The sequence below is a fragment of the Nicotiana tabacum genome, chromosome 6, assembly GCF_000715075.1.
Source record: "Nicotiana tabacum cultivar K326 chromosome 6, ASM71507v2, whole genome shotgun sequence".
Classification (NCBI taxonomy): Eukaryota; Viridiplantae; Streptophyta; class Magnoliopsida; order Solanales; family Solanaceae; genus Nicotiana; species Nicotiana tabacum.
The window spans coordinates 197,692,465-197,711,347 of record NC_134085.1 but is presented as its reverse complement, the minus strand read 5'-3'; the positions used below and the strand labels follow the sequence as shown (position 1 = coordinate 197,711,347).

The following is an 18,883-nucleotide window of genomic DNA, read 5'->3' as shown; positions in this document are numbered from 1 at the left end:
CAAAAGTCAAAATTCACCCCCCGGGCCCACGTGGTCGCAACCCGAGGTTCGGACCAAAACCCAATTACCCATTCCCCCACAAATTCAAATATATGGTTTGTTTTGAAATCGGACCTCAAATTGAGGTCCAAATCTCTAATTTTAGAAAAACCTAGGTTCTACCCATATCACCCAATTTCCCCGTGAAAAGCTTTGATTTGAAGTTGAAATCATGTAAAAAGGATGTTAAGAAGTGAAGAAAATAAGTTAGAAATCACTTACCAATCATTTCGGAGAAGAAAAGTTGTTTGGGAAATCGCCTCTTATGTTTTGGGGTTTTGAAAAGTGTAAAATAACTGAAATTCACGTGTATTTATACCCCTCTGAAGTTCCCACCGCAGACCGCACAAGAAGGACCGCGGCCGCCCAGGCTTCCTGAAGGCCTGCGGATCTATGCCCCGCGAGGAACGCGCAAAGCCGACCGCGGCCGCGCAGCACCCACCTCGGACCGCGCAAAGGCGACCACGGCCGGGTTGGCCCCTTCGCGGTCGCACGCGTTTCCTTGCTGGCCGCGCAAAAGGGTTCAGAGTCCTGTCAAAATTCCTAAACCTGCAACATCTGATCTTTTAAAGCCTAAGGCATCCCGGAACCTACTAGAAACTCACCCGAGCCCTCGAAACTCTAAACCAAGCATGCACACTACCTCAAAAACACCCTACGAACATATTCGTGTGATCACATCACCAATATAACATCATGAACATCGGATTGAGCCTCAAGATCCGTGAAATTTCTCAGATTTCCTTTTAAACATCATTTTTTCCAATTTGGGTCCAGATCACGTCAAACGACGTCCGTTTTTTATCAAACTTTACAGGAGTGATTCAAAACATATATAAGACTCGTCCCGGGACCAAAATACGGGCCCGATACCATTGCTTTCTAATCAGATTTCATTTCCATTTCTTTAAACATTTTCAAAGAACAATTTCACTTAAAAATTCATAACTCGGGCTGGAAACCTCGGAATTCGATTCCGGGCATACGCCCATGTCCCATATTTTCCTACAGACCCGCCGGGACCGTCAAATCATGGGTTCGGGTCCGTTTACCCAAAATATTGACCGGAGTCTAACTTATTCATTTCGAGGTAAAAACTTAGAACTTTTCACAAGATTTCACGTTTAAGCTTTCCGGCTACGCGCCCGGACTGCACACACAAATCGAGGCAACTCTAAATGATATTTTTAGGGCCTCGGAGACAGATTTCAATTAGAAACAGGTGATAACCCCCTTTGGGTCGTCACACTCACACAATCAAAATCTCAGTACTCAAGCCACAGACAAAAAATGGCCTCAAGTCCTCCAGACTGGCCCAATATCACACACAGAAATCACATCTTGCACCTCATCCAGAAAATCACAAGATGTCGATGCACAACATATATCGAGCGCTCATGTGCGCACACGAATGCGTGGAAGGAATTCAAGGAATTATGCTTCAAGTTTAATCAATGTCGCACGATAAAAATTTAAGAATGTGAAATTTCCTAAAGGGTTCTGCAGACTCTCGAAGATAAGTACAGACGTCTCCATACCGATCCGCAAGACTCTACTAAACCTACTCATGACTCGTGAGACCTATGTAACCAAGTGCTCTGATACCATCTTGTCACGACCCAAAATCTCACATGTCGTGATGGCGCCTATCGTGGTACAAGGCAAGCCTCAACTCAACATCTCAACATAGTAGAACTTTTAAATAAAGGCGAAAGTGGTTAATATTAAATAAAACCTTTAAGAACAGAATAAAATTCCAAAAGTACTAAACAATCCATCCCCAAAACCTGATGTCACTGAGCGCATGAGCATTTAAATGATAACAACATCCGACTGATTAAACACTGTTTGGAAATATAGAACAGTACAACATGAAAGAAAAGGAGAGTCAAGGTCAGCGAACGCCATGCAACTACCTCAATAGTCTTTTGAGTCTGACTCCTCAATCAGCAACCACCGTGACCAGAAGTGTCTAGATCTGTACACGAGGTACAGGGGGTAACGTGAGCACACCAACTCAGTAAGTAATAGAAATAAATAAGGAACTGAGAAGTAGTGACGAGCTATGCAAATACAGTTATCTCAATAACTTTCAAATAAGAGTAGTCATACTTTCAATTTAACAGTTTAAGTCACATCAGTACGTACTCAATAAACCAGATATCAAATTTGACTAAGCAGTAAATAATATCTTCCAATAATTTTCAAAACAGTGATATGACATCTGCGATGCAACAATAATGAAGTAAATGTATTTTCTCAGAATAACAGTCACTTTATCCTCTCATTCACTCCAACTTCACAATCACTCATTCCTTACAATCACTCATTCCACCTAGTCACTCTGCACTCGGCACTCGGCACTCGCACTCAGCACTCGCACTTAGCACTCGCACTCAGTAGGTACCTGCGCTCACTAGGGGTGTGTACAGACTCCGGAGGGGCTCCTTCAGCCTAAGCGCTATAACAAGCTACCTCGTGGCATAAATCAGTCAGGCCCTCGGCCTCACTCAATCATAAATCAGTAACAGCATGTTGCGACGTGCAGCTCGATCCCATAAATATCCTCACAAATTAGGCCCTCGGCCTCACTCAGTCATAAATCAATAACAACATGTTGCGACGTGCAGCCCGATCCCATAAATATCCTCACAGATCAGGCCCTCGGCCTCACTCAGTCATTAATCTCTCTAGTCTCTCGGGCTCTCAAAAATCATATAAATAGCCCAAACAGAGGTAATGTCATGTATCAACAATGAACAGCAAGAGACAGAGGCATAATAAGCAAGAAAAGCTATGGCTGAGTACAAAACAACAATTAACAGCTAATTCAATAAGTACACGACCTCACAGGTCTCAACAGCGATCACATAAGACCTAAACATGATTTCTAACATGAAGTACAGTCAATTTTTATGAAAACAGAGGGAACATGTTTTAAACAGTTGGCCATTTAATTCCACAGTCTCGCGGGACGAACCAAGTCACAATCCCTACGGTCATGCCCACACGCCCGTCACCTATCATGTGTGTCACCTCCAAAATAGTCAGACGACACAATGTCCGGGGTTTCATACCCTCAGGACCAGATTTATAACCGTTACTTACCTTAATCCGAGCAAAAATCCAACTCCGAAATGCCTTTGCCCCTCGAATCGTCCTCCAATCGACTTGAATCTAGCCACAATTAACTCAACTTAGTCAATACTAATTATAGGAATTAATTATGTATGAAAATACTAATTTTCCAACAAAATCCGAAATTTAACTCAAAATTGCCCATGGGGCCCACATCTCGGAATATGAAAAAAGTCACGGAATATGAACCCCCATCCAACCATGAGTCCAATCAAACAAATTTTACCAAAATCCGACATCGGATTGGCTTTCAAATCTTAAAAATTCATCTTTATGGAATTTTAGAAAATTCCTCCATTTCTCTTCAAATATCAATAATCTAACGCCAAAAATGAAGATTTACTCACGAAATATAATCACAAGGGATTCAAGAACACTTACCCCAAGAATTCCCATGATTTCTCGCTCAAAATTGCCCAAACCCCGAGCTTGGCAGTAAAAAAAATGACCAAAAACCGGACTGCTGGACTTAAAACTGTCCAAAATTTTCGAGTTACTGTTCACGCGTGTTACTGTTCACGGTGACTATTCACAACGACTGTTCACGGCGACTGTTTATGGCACTGTTCACGGCTACTGTTCATCGATACTATTCACAGATACTGTACATGGCTACTATTCATGGATACTGTTAACAGATACTATACACGGATACTGTTCAAGCTCCTATAAAAAATCCAACAGCTGTCCAAAACAATTTCAGCAGCTTTTCTTCAGTCTGAATCAATCCGTTAACCTTCCGAAATTCACCCGAGGCCCTCGGGACCTCAACAAAATACATCAACCAGTCCTAAAACATAATACAAACTTAGTCGAAACCTCAAATCACATCATTAAATGCTAAAACCGTGCATCACACCCCAATTCAAGCCTAATGAATCTAAGAACGTTGAACTTCTATATTCGATGCAAAAACCTATCAAATCAAGTCTGAATGACTTCAAATTTTGCATACAAGTCATAAATGACATAACAAAGCTATGAAAATTTTTAGAAGTGGATTCTGACCCCGATATTAAAAAGTCATCAAAATGCGCTTAAGTCCAAAAATCCATTCCGGGGTGTTTTTCTCAAAAGTCAAATCTCTGGTCAAACTTAAGAAATCTTTAGCCTTAGATTTCTAGATTCCGTTAAACAGCGATAATTTGATCTAGGGACCTCTAAATTCAATTGCGGGCATATAACTAAGTCACAAATCACGATACAGAACTACCGGAATGGTCAAAACTTTTATCCGGATTCGTTTTGCTCAAAATAATGACCGAAGTCAACTTAGTTAAGTTTTAAAGCTCTAGTTCACAATTTAATCCATTTTTCACATAAAAACCTTCCGGAAAATTATACGAATTGCGCATGCAAGTTGAGGAATTATTAATACCACTTTTCAAGGTCTTAAAATACCGAGATGATCATTTAATTTAAAGATGACATTTTGGGTTATCACATTGTTGTTGTTGTTGTTGTTGTTGTTGTTACTTTTATTTTCATTTTTATTGCCATTTGCGAAAAGTATATCATTTTCTTTTATTTAATTAAATAGTAATGTTTCTTTAATCCTATGGTTTATAAATACTTGTTCCAAAATTGTTATAGTTCTATGCATATCAATTAGTGTAAAGGCTATTTTTATATATTCACATTACGTAGTATTATATAATATGATTATTAGAATATTTTATAAAAAATTAGAAGCCCAAAGAAATACCCAAGAAGATAGGAGGCTAAAAATCCAAATATTGTCTTTTCAATCAGTTAGCCCAAGCCTAAGTCGGCCAAAATCTGCCCAACAAGCAGTCCAAAATCCTCCACTTTAGCCCAACTATAGAACACTCTAGAACCCCATCAAAACTACGTCGTTTTGATTAATATTCCAGACTTTAATCTCAGTCGTATAAGCTCTACTCTTTCATTCTCAAAGACCTAGACACAATTAGCATTTTAATTTTTCCATTCTCTCTCCAAAACAGACGCTTCTTCTCCTCCCTTACCTTTTCTTCAAAAATTCCATTGTTGCCCAGCCATGGCAGACCTGCCATTACCATTTTTGAACAAGAAGCTTTGCACCTCATTTAATTTTCGTCAATATCAATGTTCAAGAGCTTTTCACTCAATTTCGAAATCTCGCCTAAACCAAGAACCCTAGAAATCAGCCTATAAATACCCGCCTTTGAAAAGATTTTCGACCAAGCTGAGAGCCACCCCTTTTACCCCAAATATTGAAGGTCTTTAGTTGTTGCCTTCACCTTTTGAGACCAAACTTAGAGCCGCCTCTCTTCCCCTCTATAAATTATCATATGCTTATTAACTGTTATTTATCTCAGAAAAGCTTCATTCTTTTTTACTCCCCAGCTATTTATGTTGGGTATTTACCCTTGCATAAAATCGATTATCTTCATTTATTTTAGTCGAATATGCATTTGTCTGAGATGAAAGAGTGGTCTCAAAATCAGAGTTCGATAACGAATCTAAGATCCATGCCTCGGTTCGCTGCTCCGCAACAGGTTAGTTTTCTTTCTAAACTGTAATCTTTTGTTCCCTTATTTTGTTATTAGACGTAAAGTATGTGTTGTTTCGTCTTCTGTAGAAATTGCGTTCCTTAGTGAGTCGTATTCTAGCTGTTTACTTACTAAATGTGAAGAAGACATGTTTGTTAAAATTACTCTACAAAATGGGTTATGCCGTTTTAGCCAGGAATTATGATCTAAGTATAAGAGTCATGTTTTAGGAGTTGTATAGAAACTATGCCTTTAAGCATTTTATAAGATAGACCATATATTTTTAAAAGATTGAGTGGTCAGTGCTTTCTTCTTTTTATCCTTCCCCTTTTCTTTCGAATCTGCTAGTTTTGAATATTTTTTTGATTTGGTTTAAGTTGAGATTAATTCATGTCCTATGTCCTAGATATCATGAAAATAAGTATTCGTCATATGTTTGAAAAATCATTAAGTTAATATGACATTCTTGTGATTCTTAGATTTGTTAAAAGTAGTATGTTAAGCGTTTTTTATTTAAATATATATAAATCGTGATTTAGTTGATATCTATATCATGTTTAGGACTCATTTTATTTATAAATACACACTTATTTACTAGAGGTTTATAAATACTATGCCAATAGGCCCCATTATTTTGCAGAGAATTTTAAGAGAGTAGAATTCATGTCTAGTTACTATGAGTATGCGAAATTTACCATGCCAAATACTATCTTTTTTTTGTCTGAATGTAGAAGACTATTGGTTTTTGAGGAATATAGAATGCTTTGTAGTCTATTGTTTGGATTCGTTTAACCATAGAAGAATACGCCTGTAGGTTTATTGAACTATGAAAATTGTCTAATGGTTATCACTAACTGTTGAATACATATTGTTGGATTGTAAACATATTATAAATTTTAGTCTTTCCTCTAAGTACTGAAATCTTGATTGCATGACAGCATATCTTCTTTATTTTGAATCCGGTAATCTAAAGTGCATTCATTATGTATTCACCCTAAATTTACCTTTAATATAGAGGGTAACTAACCAAAGCAGATGATCATCAGTAATATCTACAAGAAATAGGGACTTATAAACTACTAAGGTCCTGTTATAAATCAAAAGAAGTATAATACTAGTTTTATTGCCTTTATATGCTATTACTGTTATGGATGACTCCTAATTCTTTATTTTTCCTTTCTTTGCATGCATGCTTTGGAGCAAACAGAGTCTTAATTTGAGACTCGTAGTGGAGTCTCATAGAGACTCAATGTTACCCCATCACAACATGGAGTCGTTGCATACCATCTTCCTTAGAGCACCGGATAGTGAATAAAACAAGCGAATCGCTTGGGATCGCCTATGGCGGCTTTGTTTTCTACTTATTCTGTCTGATGTTGTTAATCTTTGTGATTTGTTTATTTGAACCTATGATTGATAATTAATTTTATCATTTAAAATTACAACTTTAATTTTGGAAAAGTATTTTATTGAAAAAAGCACTTAAAAGGATATAATGTGCTAAGAGCTTTGGGGAGATAGTTACCAATTGAGTCTTTATTTTTTTTTTAAACTTTTGAGAAAGTAGTTTTATAAACTAAGACAGAATTTGAACATGTTTTCAAATCAGTTGACTCTTTACTCAAAGGACGTCTTCTTCATGATAAGCTTTTTGATAAATTTGTGTTGAATATTTAACCAAACTACTTCGGAACTTTGATCCATTTCCTAAGTAAAAAAGACTGTTTTTCTCGAGTTTAGTTTTAAAAAAATTTCAATCCAACATGTAACGTTTTTGTTTTGAAACCTAAGCTTATTTTGCTTATTCAAGATATTTCGATTTGGGTTTGAAATTTAATTTCTTTTAAAAGACGTCCTAGTCCATTGAGATTCTTTCTGGAGTCACTTTTTTAGCCGTAAACTAACCTAAGTTTGGCTGGTTAACCATTTTTAATGGATCTTAAAAGGTGCCTTACCCCTTCCTTTTAAGATAACTAGAACCCTTACCTAGAATTTTTAACACTAAGCAGACTATATAAAACAGAGTTAACTTTAAGCATTACTTAGTTAAAGTTGGTGTCCTAATTCACCATTAATACAATTAGGTGGCGACTATCTTAATTAATTAAACCTCAGATTTACCAATATGTTATACTCTAACTTGACCCGTGTTAAAATGGGGTATAACAGCTTGGCGACTCTGCTGGGAATTTCTAGGTTCTAAACCACAACAAACTTAGGTTAATAATAAAAATTAATTTGTGTGTTTTTGATTGTTATGATGCTTATTTGAATTGCCGTTATATGATAAACGGTATTTTATGAATTGCTCATCTATTCTTTTTGCTTTATATAAATTGTCATTCCTATTTCACTTCCTCCACTTCTGAAAAATTCACACAAAGCACACACCTAGCGGTTACGCGGTTTGCGGCCGTGCACTACTCAAAACACCTTTTAGGAAAAAGTTCGTGGGTAAGTCGATCAGCGGTGCTATCGACAGTCATGGGCTTTCCACTCTCAAGTTGTCCACTTGAGAGCAGACCAGTCTAGAAAACCCATTCTTAGTCAACCTAAGATAAAGCTAAATCAAAACCCTTTTAAGAGCATGCATCATTTTAACCTTAGGTGATTTAATACCTGAGGTGCATTAAACCCACAAGTTGACCTCACCTAAATGTTAAAGTGGGTTTTCAACCCCAAGTGACACCTTATCACGTATATGTACATTATTTTAAGGGCGAACATGTCAATTATGTGGATCATTTACTTTAAATTAATTAAATCCTAGTTAAAGAAGCATGACTATCTATAACGACCCGACCGGTCGTTTTGAGCTCTAGCGCATTGTTCAGAAGTTGGAAGTCATGAACAGCTTCATTTCAGGTATATTGACTTGTACGTATGGTCAGAGTTGAATTTCAGGAAATTCGGAGTCAAATTGGAAAGAAAATTTTCATTGCGGCAACCTTAAGTTGAAGAAAATGGCTAAGATTGGAATTTTGAGTAAACGATCTCGGAATTGGGATCTGAAAGTTCCAGCATGTTCGTATGATGATTTCGGACTTGGGCGTACGTCCGGATTTGGTTTTGGATAACCCGTGAGCATTTCGGCGTATATTGTGGAAGTTAGTATTTTAGAAGAATTTCATAAATTTGGGTTGGAAGGCATTTCAGAGTTATAGATGTACGTTTGGGATTCTGAGTCTGGGAATAGCTCCGTATGGTAATTTTGGAGTTGCGAGAGTGATCGGAAGTGAATTTGGATGTCCGGAGGTCATTTTGAAGTCATTTGGCTAAATATAGATATTTGAAGGTTTTTGAGAAAATTCGACCGGAAGTGGAAATTTTGATATCGGGGTCGGAATGCGATTCAAAAAGTTGGTGCAAGCCCGTAATGTCGAATATGACTTGTGTGCAAAATTTGAAGTCATTCAGACTAGTTTTGATAAGGTTTGAGACACTTAGTCTCTTTTAAGGAAGTTTAAGTTGGAAAAGTCAACCGGATATTGACTTATATGTTAGAGGGCTCGAAATGCAAATTTTATGGTTCGGATAGCTTCGTTAGGTGATTTGGGACTTAGGAGTGTGTCCGGAATATTTTTGTGATGACCGGTATAGAATTAAACTTGAATTGGCAAAGTTAGTATTTTGGCGAATTCCGGTTGATAGGTGAGATTTTGATCCGAGAGTCGGAATGGAATTTCGAGAGTTGTTGTAGCTTCATTATCTCATTTTGGACTTGTCTGCAAAATTTGAGGTCATTTGGACATGGTTTGGTTGGGTTTTTTTTATCAAAAATAGAATTTGGAAGTTCTTGAGATTCATAGGCTTGAATCTGATGATGATTTGATGTTTTGATGTTATTTTGGGTGTTCCGAAGGTTGGGACAAGTTTGAATGATATTTTGGGACAATGTTGATATAATTGGTTAAGGTCCCGAGGGACTCGGGTGGATTTCGGAAGTTTAACGGAATGGAATTCGGACCCAAAAAGAAAAGAAAAAGCTGCTGCAATTTCTGCTGCTAAGCTGTCTTTGGACAGCAACTGTGCAGTCGTGGAGCGTACGTCGGAGGCCTATATCTTTTGATCTACAAGGAATTTTGAGATGATTCAAAAATGAAAGTTGTATACCTTCGTGTCTAGTTTGCAGAAAGATAAAGAAATCATAATTTGGACATCTGTAGAGAAAGGTATGATCGATTGAAGATGACTGGTGGAGCAGTTTCTCCAGAATTTTCGGATTTCATGGAGCCGATGTTAGAAGCTCATATCTCGGGATTTATAAAGTGTTATATGGTGTACAACCTATCAAATTAAAAATCTTCGAGTCTAGTTTCTAAATCTTCAAACTGTTTGTAATTTGGATATTTATACAAGACGTTATGGGTGTTTAAACAGAAGGTGTCCGAGAAGGGAAAATTTTAATAGGATGTACAACTTGTATAGCACAAGTGCAAGGTACAACTCGACGAAGCACAGACAGATTCTTTAAACACGGATTTGGCTTATTTCTTTCATTTCTTTCATTTGGCTTGGATGATTTTGGAGAGAATTTCAAGGGGGATTTTATCAAGCATCAAAGGTGAGTTGTTTCTACTTATTTCCAAGTTAAATACAAGATTATATGTGAATTGGAACATGAAAATCAGTAGAAAAGTGGGGTTTTAGGGCTTGTGCTTTTGAGATTTTCTAGGGTCGATTTGAAGGGTCAAACGAGCTCCGATTTTTTGTGTTCTTTATATGTACGAACTCGTGAGAGGACGAAGAACATCTTGGTATAAAAATTTCTGAGTTTTGAGACGTGGGCCCGGGACTCGGGTTTTGTCAAATTCGTGAATTTTGATATTTTTCGATTGCTTTCGATTGGGTATTTTCCCTTTAGCATAATGCAACATATTCGTTGTGATTTTGGGCAGATTCGACGCACGTGGAGGCCAATTCGAGGGGCAAAGGCGTCGCGAGCTAAAGAAGTAGCCGGTTTGAGGTGAGTAATTGATGTAAATGTTGTCCTGAGGGTTTGAAACCCCGGAATTTCACATCGTAACGCTATATTGAGGTGACTTGCACGCCGGATAACGAGCGTGGGGTAGAGCACCATTGGGGATTGTGACTTAGTCCGTCCCGAGAGATATTTTTACCGTGTTTTCTACTTGGATTTAATTGTTACATTTGGGCTTCTTGCCAATTATTTGAATCCTTCAGGGATTGACATCACTGTTTTCGCATACATGCATATCATTTGATCTCAGTCCAAGGTTTTAAATACTGTTTTGCAAACTCAGCCATCTTTCTAAGATTTGAAAACTTAAATGATATTTTTAAATGATATTTCGGGCTGAGAACTACTATTTTACAAATGCCCAATGGGCTTATTATGATTTCTGGACTGAGCATGGATCGGGCTGCGCGTCGCAGCAGTGATTTGAAATAGTGGTAACAATGACACTGTATGATGTGACTTGAAACAATGGTAATAATGGCACTGTGTGATATAAATTGGTCAGGTAACAATGACTGACCAGGACTTGATTGATGCCACGAGATGGCTTGTTATTGCGCTTGGGCTGTAAGAGCCCCTCCAGAGTCTGTACACACCCCCAATGAGCACCGTAGACGATAAATAAATATGGATGGCTCGGGCTGCACGCCGCAGTGGGTACCAGAGGGTACTGCCATATGCATTGCATTGCACTCATGCATTTATTCCTCATCTGCATTATCCGCCATAATAATTATGTGCAGTGGGTATCAGAGGGTACCGTCATATGCATTGCATTGCACTCATGCATTTATTCTTTATCTGCATTATCTGCCATAATAATTATGTGCTCTTATTTCATTGACTGGTTGCTTTATACTGTTCTGAGCCTGAGGGGCTGATACTGTTCTGAGATACTGAGCCCGAGGGGCAGATTTCTACTTATTATTTTGATACTGAGCTCGAGGGGCAGATTTCTACTTATTATTTTGATACTGAGCCCGAGGGGCAGATTTCTACTCGTTGTTTTGATATTGAGCCCGAGAGGTAGATTTCTACTCGTCATTTTACTGCCAAATTACCTGTTTTTACTGGTTTTAAAGAAATTTCACATGATGTTTCACTGAATTGTTATTTTAAATGATTTCACTGCTTCTGTATAGAGTGTTGTATGTCTTAACGTATTTTCTTACCCTCAGTTATTATTTATATTTATTACTCACTGGGTCGGAGTACTCACATTACTCCCTGTACCATGTGTGCAGGTACAGGTATTCCTGAGGCATAAAGCGAGTTTTCTGCTATTCAGTTTTCATCGAAGTTATCCAGGTAGCTGCATGGCGTTCGCAGACCCGTTTTCTCCCTTATCTTTTGTATTTATGATATCTTCAGATGTTGTTCCTAATTCCATACCTTGTAGAATTTTAGTAAACTCTGTAGTAGCTCATGACTTGTGACACCCCGGTTAGGGCTGAGTTGGGTTGGATTTCCGTATTTTATCTATACTTTTCGCTATTGGATATTATTAAACCATGTTTATACTATAATTGTGTTAATTAATTGTCTTAAAAGGATGAATTGGGTTGAATGGCTGGCCTTGTCTTCATGAGAGGTGCCATCACGACCAGGTTCGGGAATTGGATCGTGACACTATCTTTTTTATAACATGTGTAAAGTTTTCAAACGACATTATCTTGCGGAACAACGAGAAGTTTACACATGACAAAAATATCTTTTATTGTACTTTCTTTTGATTTTTTTTTTATGTAAAAATAAATAAAATGGCTTAGGCAATTCATGTACTTTACTAGCTTTCGAAAAATAGAATTACTTAATTAATTTATTATAATTAGTTATATAAATATATGTTATTATACTTTCTTTTGTTCTTTTGATGAAAATACACTCCCTTTTACAAAAAAGAAAGATGTTTAAGTAGTTATACTTTACTATTTATTATTAATTTATAGAAATGGGATGAAACATAATGACATATTTATTTTTAAAATACATGTTACGCCTACCTCTGGCACAAAGAGGCCTCCTGCATATTAGGACGCGCAATTATTTTGTTATGCTTTGGAATCTGTCACATGCTTTGCTTCCTTACTTGCTACGTCTCTTATTTGCTATGTTGCTTACTTGACTTTATTATTTTACTAACATTGTTATTTTTCAGAAGATGAAAATATTGACTATCCAGCTTGCTTATTTCTTTATTTAAATATATACTCTATTTGTTGACATATATTCTTTTATATCATCCTATTTACTTAATAATAATAATAATAATAATAATAATAATAATAATAATAGTGATTTTCATTATTCCGCACTTAGCACTATTTAACAACTTTAGAGCACCATTTAGGTATTTACTTAGGCCCAAATTTTTCTTAGGTCCTCTCCAATTCTTAGATGTCCTTTTAGTCTCTGGCATGTTCTTTTATTTTTATAAGGTAGGACATTTTGCCCGCAAACTCTTCAACTAGCTCGATTCGTCATAAAGTTCATCGATATTCGTGCTTTAAACTATCATTAAGAATTTTCTTGAGACAACAATGAGCATCTCACTCCCTATAGCAAGATATCATTCCTACTTCTTTAAAAATAAAAAAAACTGGCGTAATATTTCATAATTAGAAAATATTTTTCCCATCTAATTTCGCGAGTTAGTTTTATTCGCGTCCCTTTCATAAAAATATAGTTACATAATTTTTTTAAATATTGTCACTCGTGCCTCACATAATTTTTCAATTTTTCCAATTACAGCGTAATCTTGTACCTCTAATATTCGTCTCATAGCTTCATATCTCTTAGAATTTCAACCTTTGTGCCAATTCTCATTTACAAGATGGTAGATGTCCAAACTTGCACAATCTACCAAGCAATAGAAGGCCACTATTTGGTCAATTTACATCGTCAAATTATTTTCAATATTTTCACCTATTCAATTCAAGTGTATGTGTCGTCTTATTTCGGGTCGTCGAGATTAATCTTCACGCATCCGTTAATTCTAATTTTTGGCACGTGAGTCGAGGTACTATCCTATAAGTCTCAAAACGGTTGATACCATATTCCAGGCCTCGACAACTTTACGATTTGCCAAAGCTAGAAAAAAGATTTTATATTCTTTTCATTGACTACCATATCCTTATCAACTATTTTGATCCCGAGTTTGTCTATATCCAAATACCAACAAATTATTTTCTAATATCAAAATCACACATCTTTGGCCTCTCTTAAATATTGTAACATTACAAGACCCGATCTCATCGCTTTCTTAGGCACGCATTCCCAAATATTCTACCCTTAGCCTTCAATATTTATCTACTCCATAGTGACTATATATACCTTTTTTCCAAAAGAATATGACTTGAGTTGAACATCAAAGCAACACAAGTTCAAGGACAATATGGCCAAGCAAATCACAGTGATTGACCTAGACGCAGATGAGTTTCAGTACAAGAAATCCAAATCATACCAAGATAAGATTGCTAAGCTTGAAGCAAAAGTGGCAAATGGAGCAAGAAATTGATGGCGTCAAGGAAGTGATGGCTGATCTTATGAACTCGTTCAACGAAAAAGGCTACTCTCAATTTCACACAACTGCATCTCCCACTTATGAGTGTAACGCCTAGTTTTTTCAAATTTGCGCTCTTTCTTTCTAGGAAGGGCATTCTAAGCTACCAATAATGGGTATGAAGAAGAAGAATGATTAACAAGGACGCTATCACAGAATTTGAAAGATTATCATTTCCCACCCACCTTACCTTATTTAGGATATACATGCAACCTACGTAAGGCTCAGTCTGATTATAGTAAGGAAACTGGGGCAGATTTTTGGCACGCAGGATGAGCATGCTCGAAAGGGATATCATGCCATAGAGTAATAATCAAAAATTTCCTAATGATTGGGGCAAATATTTTTAAAATTTCAGAGTCATGTGAGGGCGAGAACCTATGATAGAGCTAAAGCTTTGATGTTCGACATGAGTCAACCTTTTACAAAACTTTAAATCAATTCGCTTCCATGTCAACAAGTCACGTGCGTTAGAGCCCTCTAGATAAAAAGTTATTCTTGTCCATCCATTTTGCAAATGTTTCTAGTTTAGAGCTCCTTTTTAACCATATCATGGATTAATCTATCTAATCATATATTTTATTATTTTAGTGCATTTATTTGTTATGACGAATGTGCTAACACTTTATTTTGTTTGTAAAAGTTTTATTTTTCTTTAAAGGTTGCCTAGCAATGAACACTGTTTTGGCTGCGAATCTGCATCAAGGACGCAATTATAATGGCAAATCGATTTGGAGCACTCAGTACCGGTAAAGGTTTGTTGCAAGTTGAGACTGATGATGAGGAGACAAATGTTGTACGGAGGAACTTTTTGGTCAATCTGGGAAATACTTTCAACTTTCTCCCCAACCCAAATTTTGCTTCCAGCTCAACTCGAAATGTCTCTTTGACCATATCTCCTCATCCAGCAACTATTTACATAAGTCCTCCACCGATACCGCCAAAATTTACTATCAATCCAGAGTCTTTGCCCGTAATAATGATGACCAATGCCCAATCGTCTGCACTTGCAACATCAGTCACAGAAAGCCAACAAAATCAATCGGCGTTATGTACATACAAAAGATTAGGAAAGGAAATTAAGACGACTAGTTGGGATGATCCAGATAGAGAGCTCCATAACCTAAGAAAGTTTGTGGAGGAAGAAATGTGTGCAAGAAATATTCAGATTTTAAGACATGAAAATTTGTGCATGCATCCAAAAGTTGAGCTTCCGCCAGGATTCAAAATTTCACAATTCAATACTTTCAATGGGAAAGGAAATCCCATTTCTCATTTGAAAGACTACTGCAGCAGATTAGTGGGGATTGGACGCAATGAAGTCATTCGAATGAAGTTGTTCATTCAAAGTCTATCAGGGCTAGCACTTGATTGGTACACTCAACAAAATTTTAGCAAATGGTACACATGGTAGGACATGTCCCGCAATTTGTAGAACAATATAAGTTTAATATTGGTGATAGTCCAACACTTTGTGATATGCGTGAAGTAGAAAGAATGCAATATGAGTCTTTTGCAGAATATACCATGCGATGGAGACTGGAGGCTTCAAAAATATGCCCTCAATTGCCCGAGAATGAGTTGATTTCCACCTTCATCGAAATGCAATATACTATGAAAAGTTGCTATGCGCTCGGCTACATGACTTCTCGAATTTGATTAGAGTTGGAAAACTGATAGAATCAAGCATTTGAGTAGGAAGAATTGTTGACAAATCAAAATTACAAGTCACTTCCCAAGGTGATGCACTGGAGAATTTACAAGGCAAAAAGAGGAAGATAGATTCTGCTTGTATTCCCGCTCATCAGCCACAATCTCAACAAAACAACCAGCTGCTACAAACTCATATACAACTCCAACCTACTCAGCAAAGCGTTCAACATCAAACTTATCAAGCACAATTTAGCTATCGCCATTCAGAGAACCTAAAATTCCGCACTTTTATTCCTATGAAAGAATCATTGACAAGGATATTTGAGAGATTGAAAGCGAAAGGACTTTTACAACCAAGAAAAGGATAGATCCGCAAAATCTTCCTCCAGATTTTGATTGGTCTAAAACTTGTGCATACCGTTCATATATTCAAGGCCATGACACAGAAGAGTGCCCAGCACTTAAGCATAAGATTCAGAACATGATTGAAAACAAAAAGATAATTGTGCAGCAAGAGCAACCATACAACAACTATGACCCTTTAATTGCTAATACCATCGTGGTTAAAGGTAATCTTTCAAAGTTGGCACCAAGACCTTTGAAGAGAAAGCGTGAAGCTAAACAAGATGATTGACTAGAGTTTTTCATCACTACTATTTTGCCCGCCCTTTCATGATTTACTCTGTTTCATGTACTTTTGTTAAACTTTTGTATGAACTATGTTTGACCTGATTCCCTTTTAAAGAGGATACGTAGGCAACCCTATGGGTTCGATCTCAACATAATAAATTTTTTGTTTTTCCCCAAAAGCCAAAATCGGGGCAGATTTTGCAGAAGGATACTCATCATTTGGCAAAGCAAAAAATGAGATTTCGAGCTACATATTTGTTAGAAGTGCAACAGAAATTTCCAGAATGCCATAGCAGCAAGTTGTGGATTCAAAGCGAAAACTTTGACGTTCAATGCAAGGCAACCACTTTATTTTATACTAATGAATTTTCTTTGAGTAAAGCAGGGGCAAGCTCTAGCCATTCTCGATCAAGACCATCTGCGTGATAATCCAAAGCTTAGCATCAAGCCAAAATCGCAAAACTCAGAAAAGGATGAAGCCAAGACAGCATGAATCAAATTTTGGAACTCACAATTTTTCTTTGAGTGTAAGAATTTAATAATAGATAATTTCATCTTGAAGATCTGACAAGCGTCGGCATTTCACCATGAACATTTGCTATTGCATTGCATCAAGCTCTTTACACCATACAATTTGCTATTTCAAAGACATTGTATCGCGCTCTCCACATCACACCTTGAATACTCGAAGGCAATACACCAGTTCTTCACCTGCATCATGAATATTCACTGCTTTGAATCAGGCGCTACACCAAGCTTTTTACGTTCCATTAATTTTCTATGAATCAGGCATCGCACCAAGCTCTTCGCACTGCACCAATCTTGTAATATTAAATCAAGCATCACATTTAGGCTTGTCCATATTTAATGGGACACTTAGGTTCGTCCGCCTTTAATAGGACATTTAGGCACATTTTGCCTTTAATTAAATATTTAGGATTATCCACCTTTAATTGGATATTTATGCACATTTATCTTTAATTAAATATTAGGCTCGTCCGCCTTTAATAGGACAATTATGCACATTTGTCTTTAATTAAATATTTAGGCTTATTATGCACATTTATCTTTAATATTTAGACTTGTCTGTGTTTGATAGGACAATTATGCACATTAAACTTTAATTAAATATTTAGGCTCATCCGCCTTAAATAGGATATTTAGGCTTATCCGCCTTTAATTGGATTTTTAAGCATGTTTGCCTTTAATATGATATTTAGGTTTGTTCACCTTTAGCGGGATATTTACGCATTAAATATTTAGGTTTATCCGCCTTTAATTGGATATTTATGCACATTTATCTTTAATTAAGCTCGTCCGCCTTTAATAGGACAATTATGCACATTTGTCTTTAATTAAATATTTAGGCTTATCCGCCTTTAATTGGATTTCTTTATGATATTTAGGCTTGTCGGCCTTTAACATGACATTTATGCATTAAATATTTAGGCTTATCCGCCTTTAGTTGGATTTTTAAGCATGCTTGCCTTTATTATATTTAGGCTTGTCTACCTTCAATAGGACATTTAGGCTTATCTGCCTTTAGTTGGATTTTTAATCATGTTTGCCTATTAATATGATATTTAGGCTTGTCCGCCTTTAACAGGACATTTGTGCATTAAATATTTAGGCTTATCCGTCCTTAATTAAATTCTTAAGCACGTTTTTCTTTAATATGGTATTTAGGCTTGTCCGCCTTTAATAGGACTGTTATATACATTTGTCTTTAATTGAATATTTAGGCCCATCCGCCTTAAATAAGATATTTATGCTTATCCGTATTTAATTGAATTTTTAAGCAAGTTTGCCTTTAATATGATATTTAGGCTTGTCCGCCTTCAACAGGACACATTAGCACATATTCACATACTTTTCATTAATTTATTTCGACCTAGATGGTTATGTTGTTTATGTCATTACTGAAATGCATCATTATCATAAATCATTGCAAAGCACATTTATAAATTGCATGTTATTGTTGAAAATCATCATCGCCATAAAGCTACATTTTTATCAAATTATTTTGACCGACTAGGCTGCATTGTATAAGTAAATGCCCAAAAGGTGTCATTTTCATAAGATTACTTCGATACCTACTCTACTGACGAATTTGCCTGGCATGTTAATCTTTGCAGGAAACATAGTGCAACATGGTGATTAAGCCGAGTTATCACAAATTATATTTTGAAACTCATAGTTTTCTTTGAGTGCAGGAATTTACTAATAATAAACTTCAGCATACAAATTCCCAAATTATTGGCACTACTCCTTGAATATTTTTTCTGTAAAGGCACTACATCAAGCTTTGCGCACCATGGATATCCGCTACTACAAAGTCATCTCACTAGGATTTTTGCATCGCACCATGAATTATCACTACAAATT

At 36.6% G+C, this 18,883-nt stretch overlaps 1 long non-coding RNA gene across 2 annotated transcripts; it reads left to right on the top strand.

Annotated features, from left to right (window-relative positions):
- Nucleotides 1–5,073: 5,073 nt before the first annotated feature.
- Nucleotides 5,074–12,155, top strand: LOC107759999 (uncharacterized). 2 transcript variants are annotated; one of them, XR_012711112.1, is made up of 4 exons: nt 5,074–5,678; nt 6,880–10,236; nt 10,571–10,638; nt 11,898–12,155. It is a non-coding gene; the product is annotated as an uncharacterized LOC107759999 (long non-coding RNA). The 2 variants fall into 2 exon arrangements; XR_001642304.2 differs by having other exon boundaries at nt 6,880–10,638.
- Nucleotides 12,156–18,883: the final 6,728 nt, after the last annotated feature.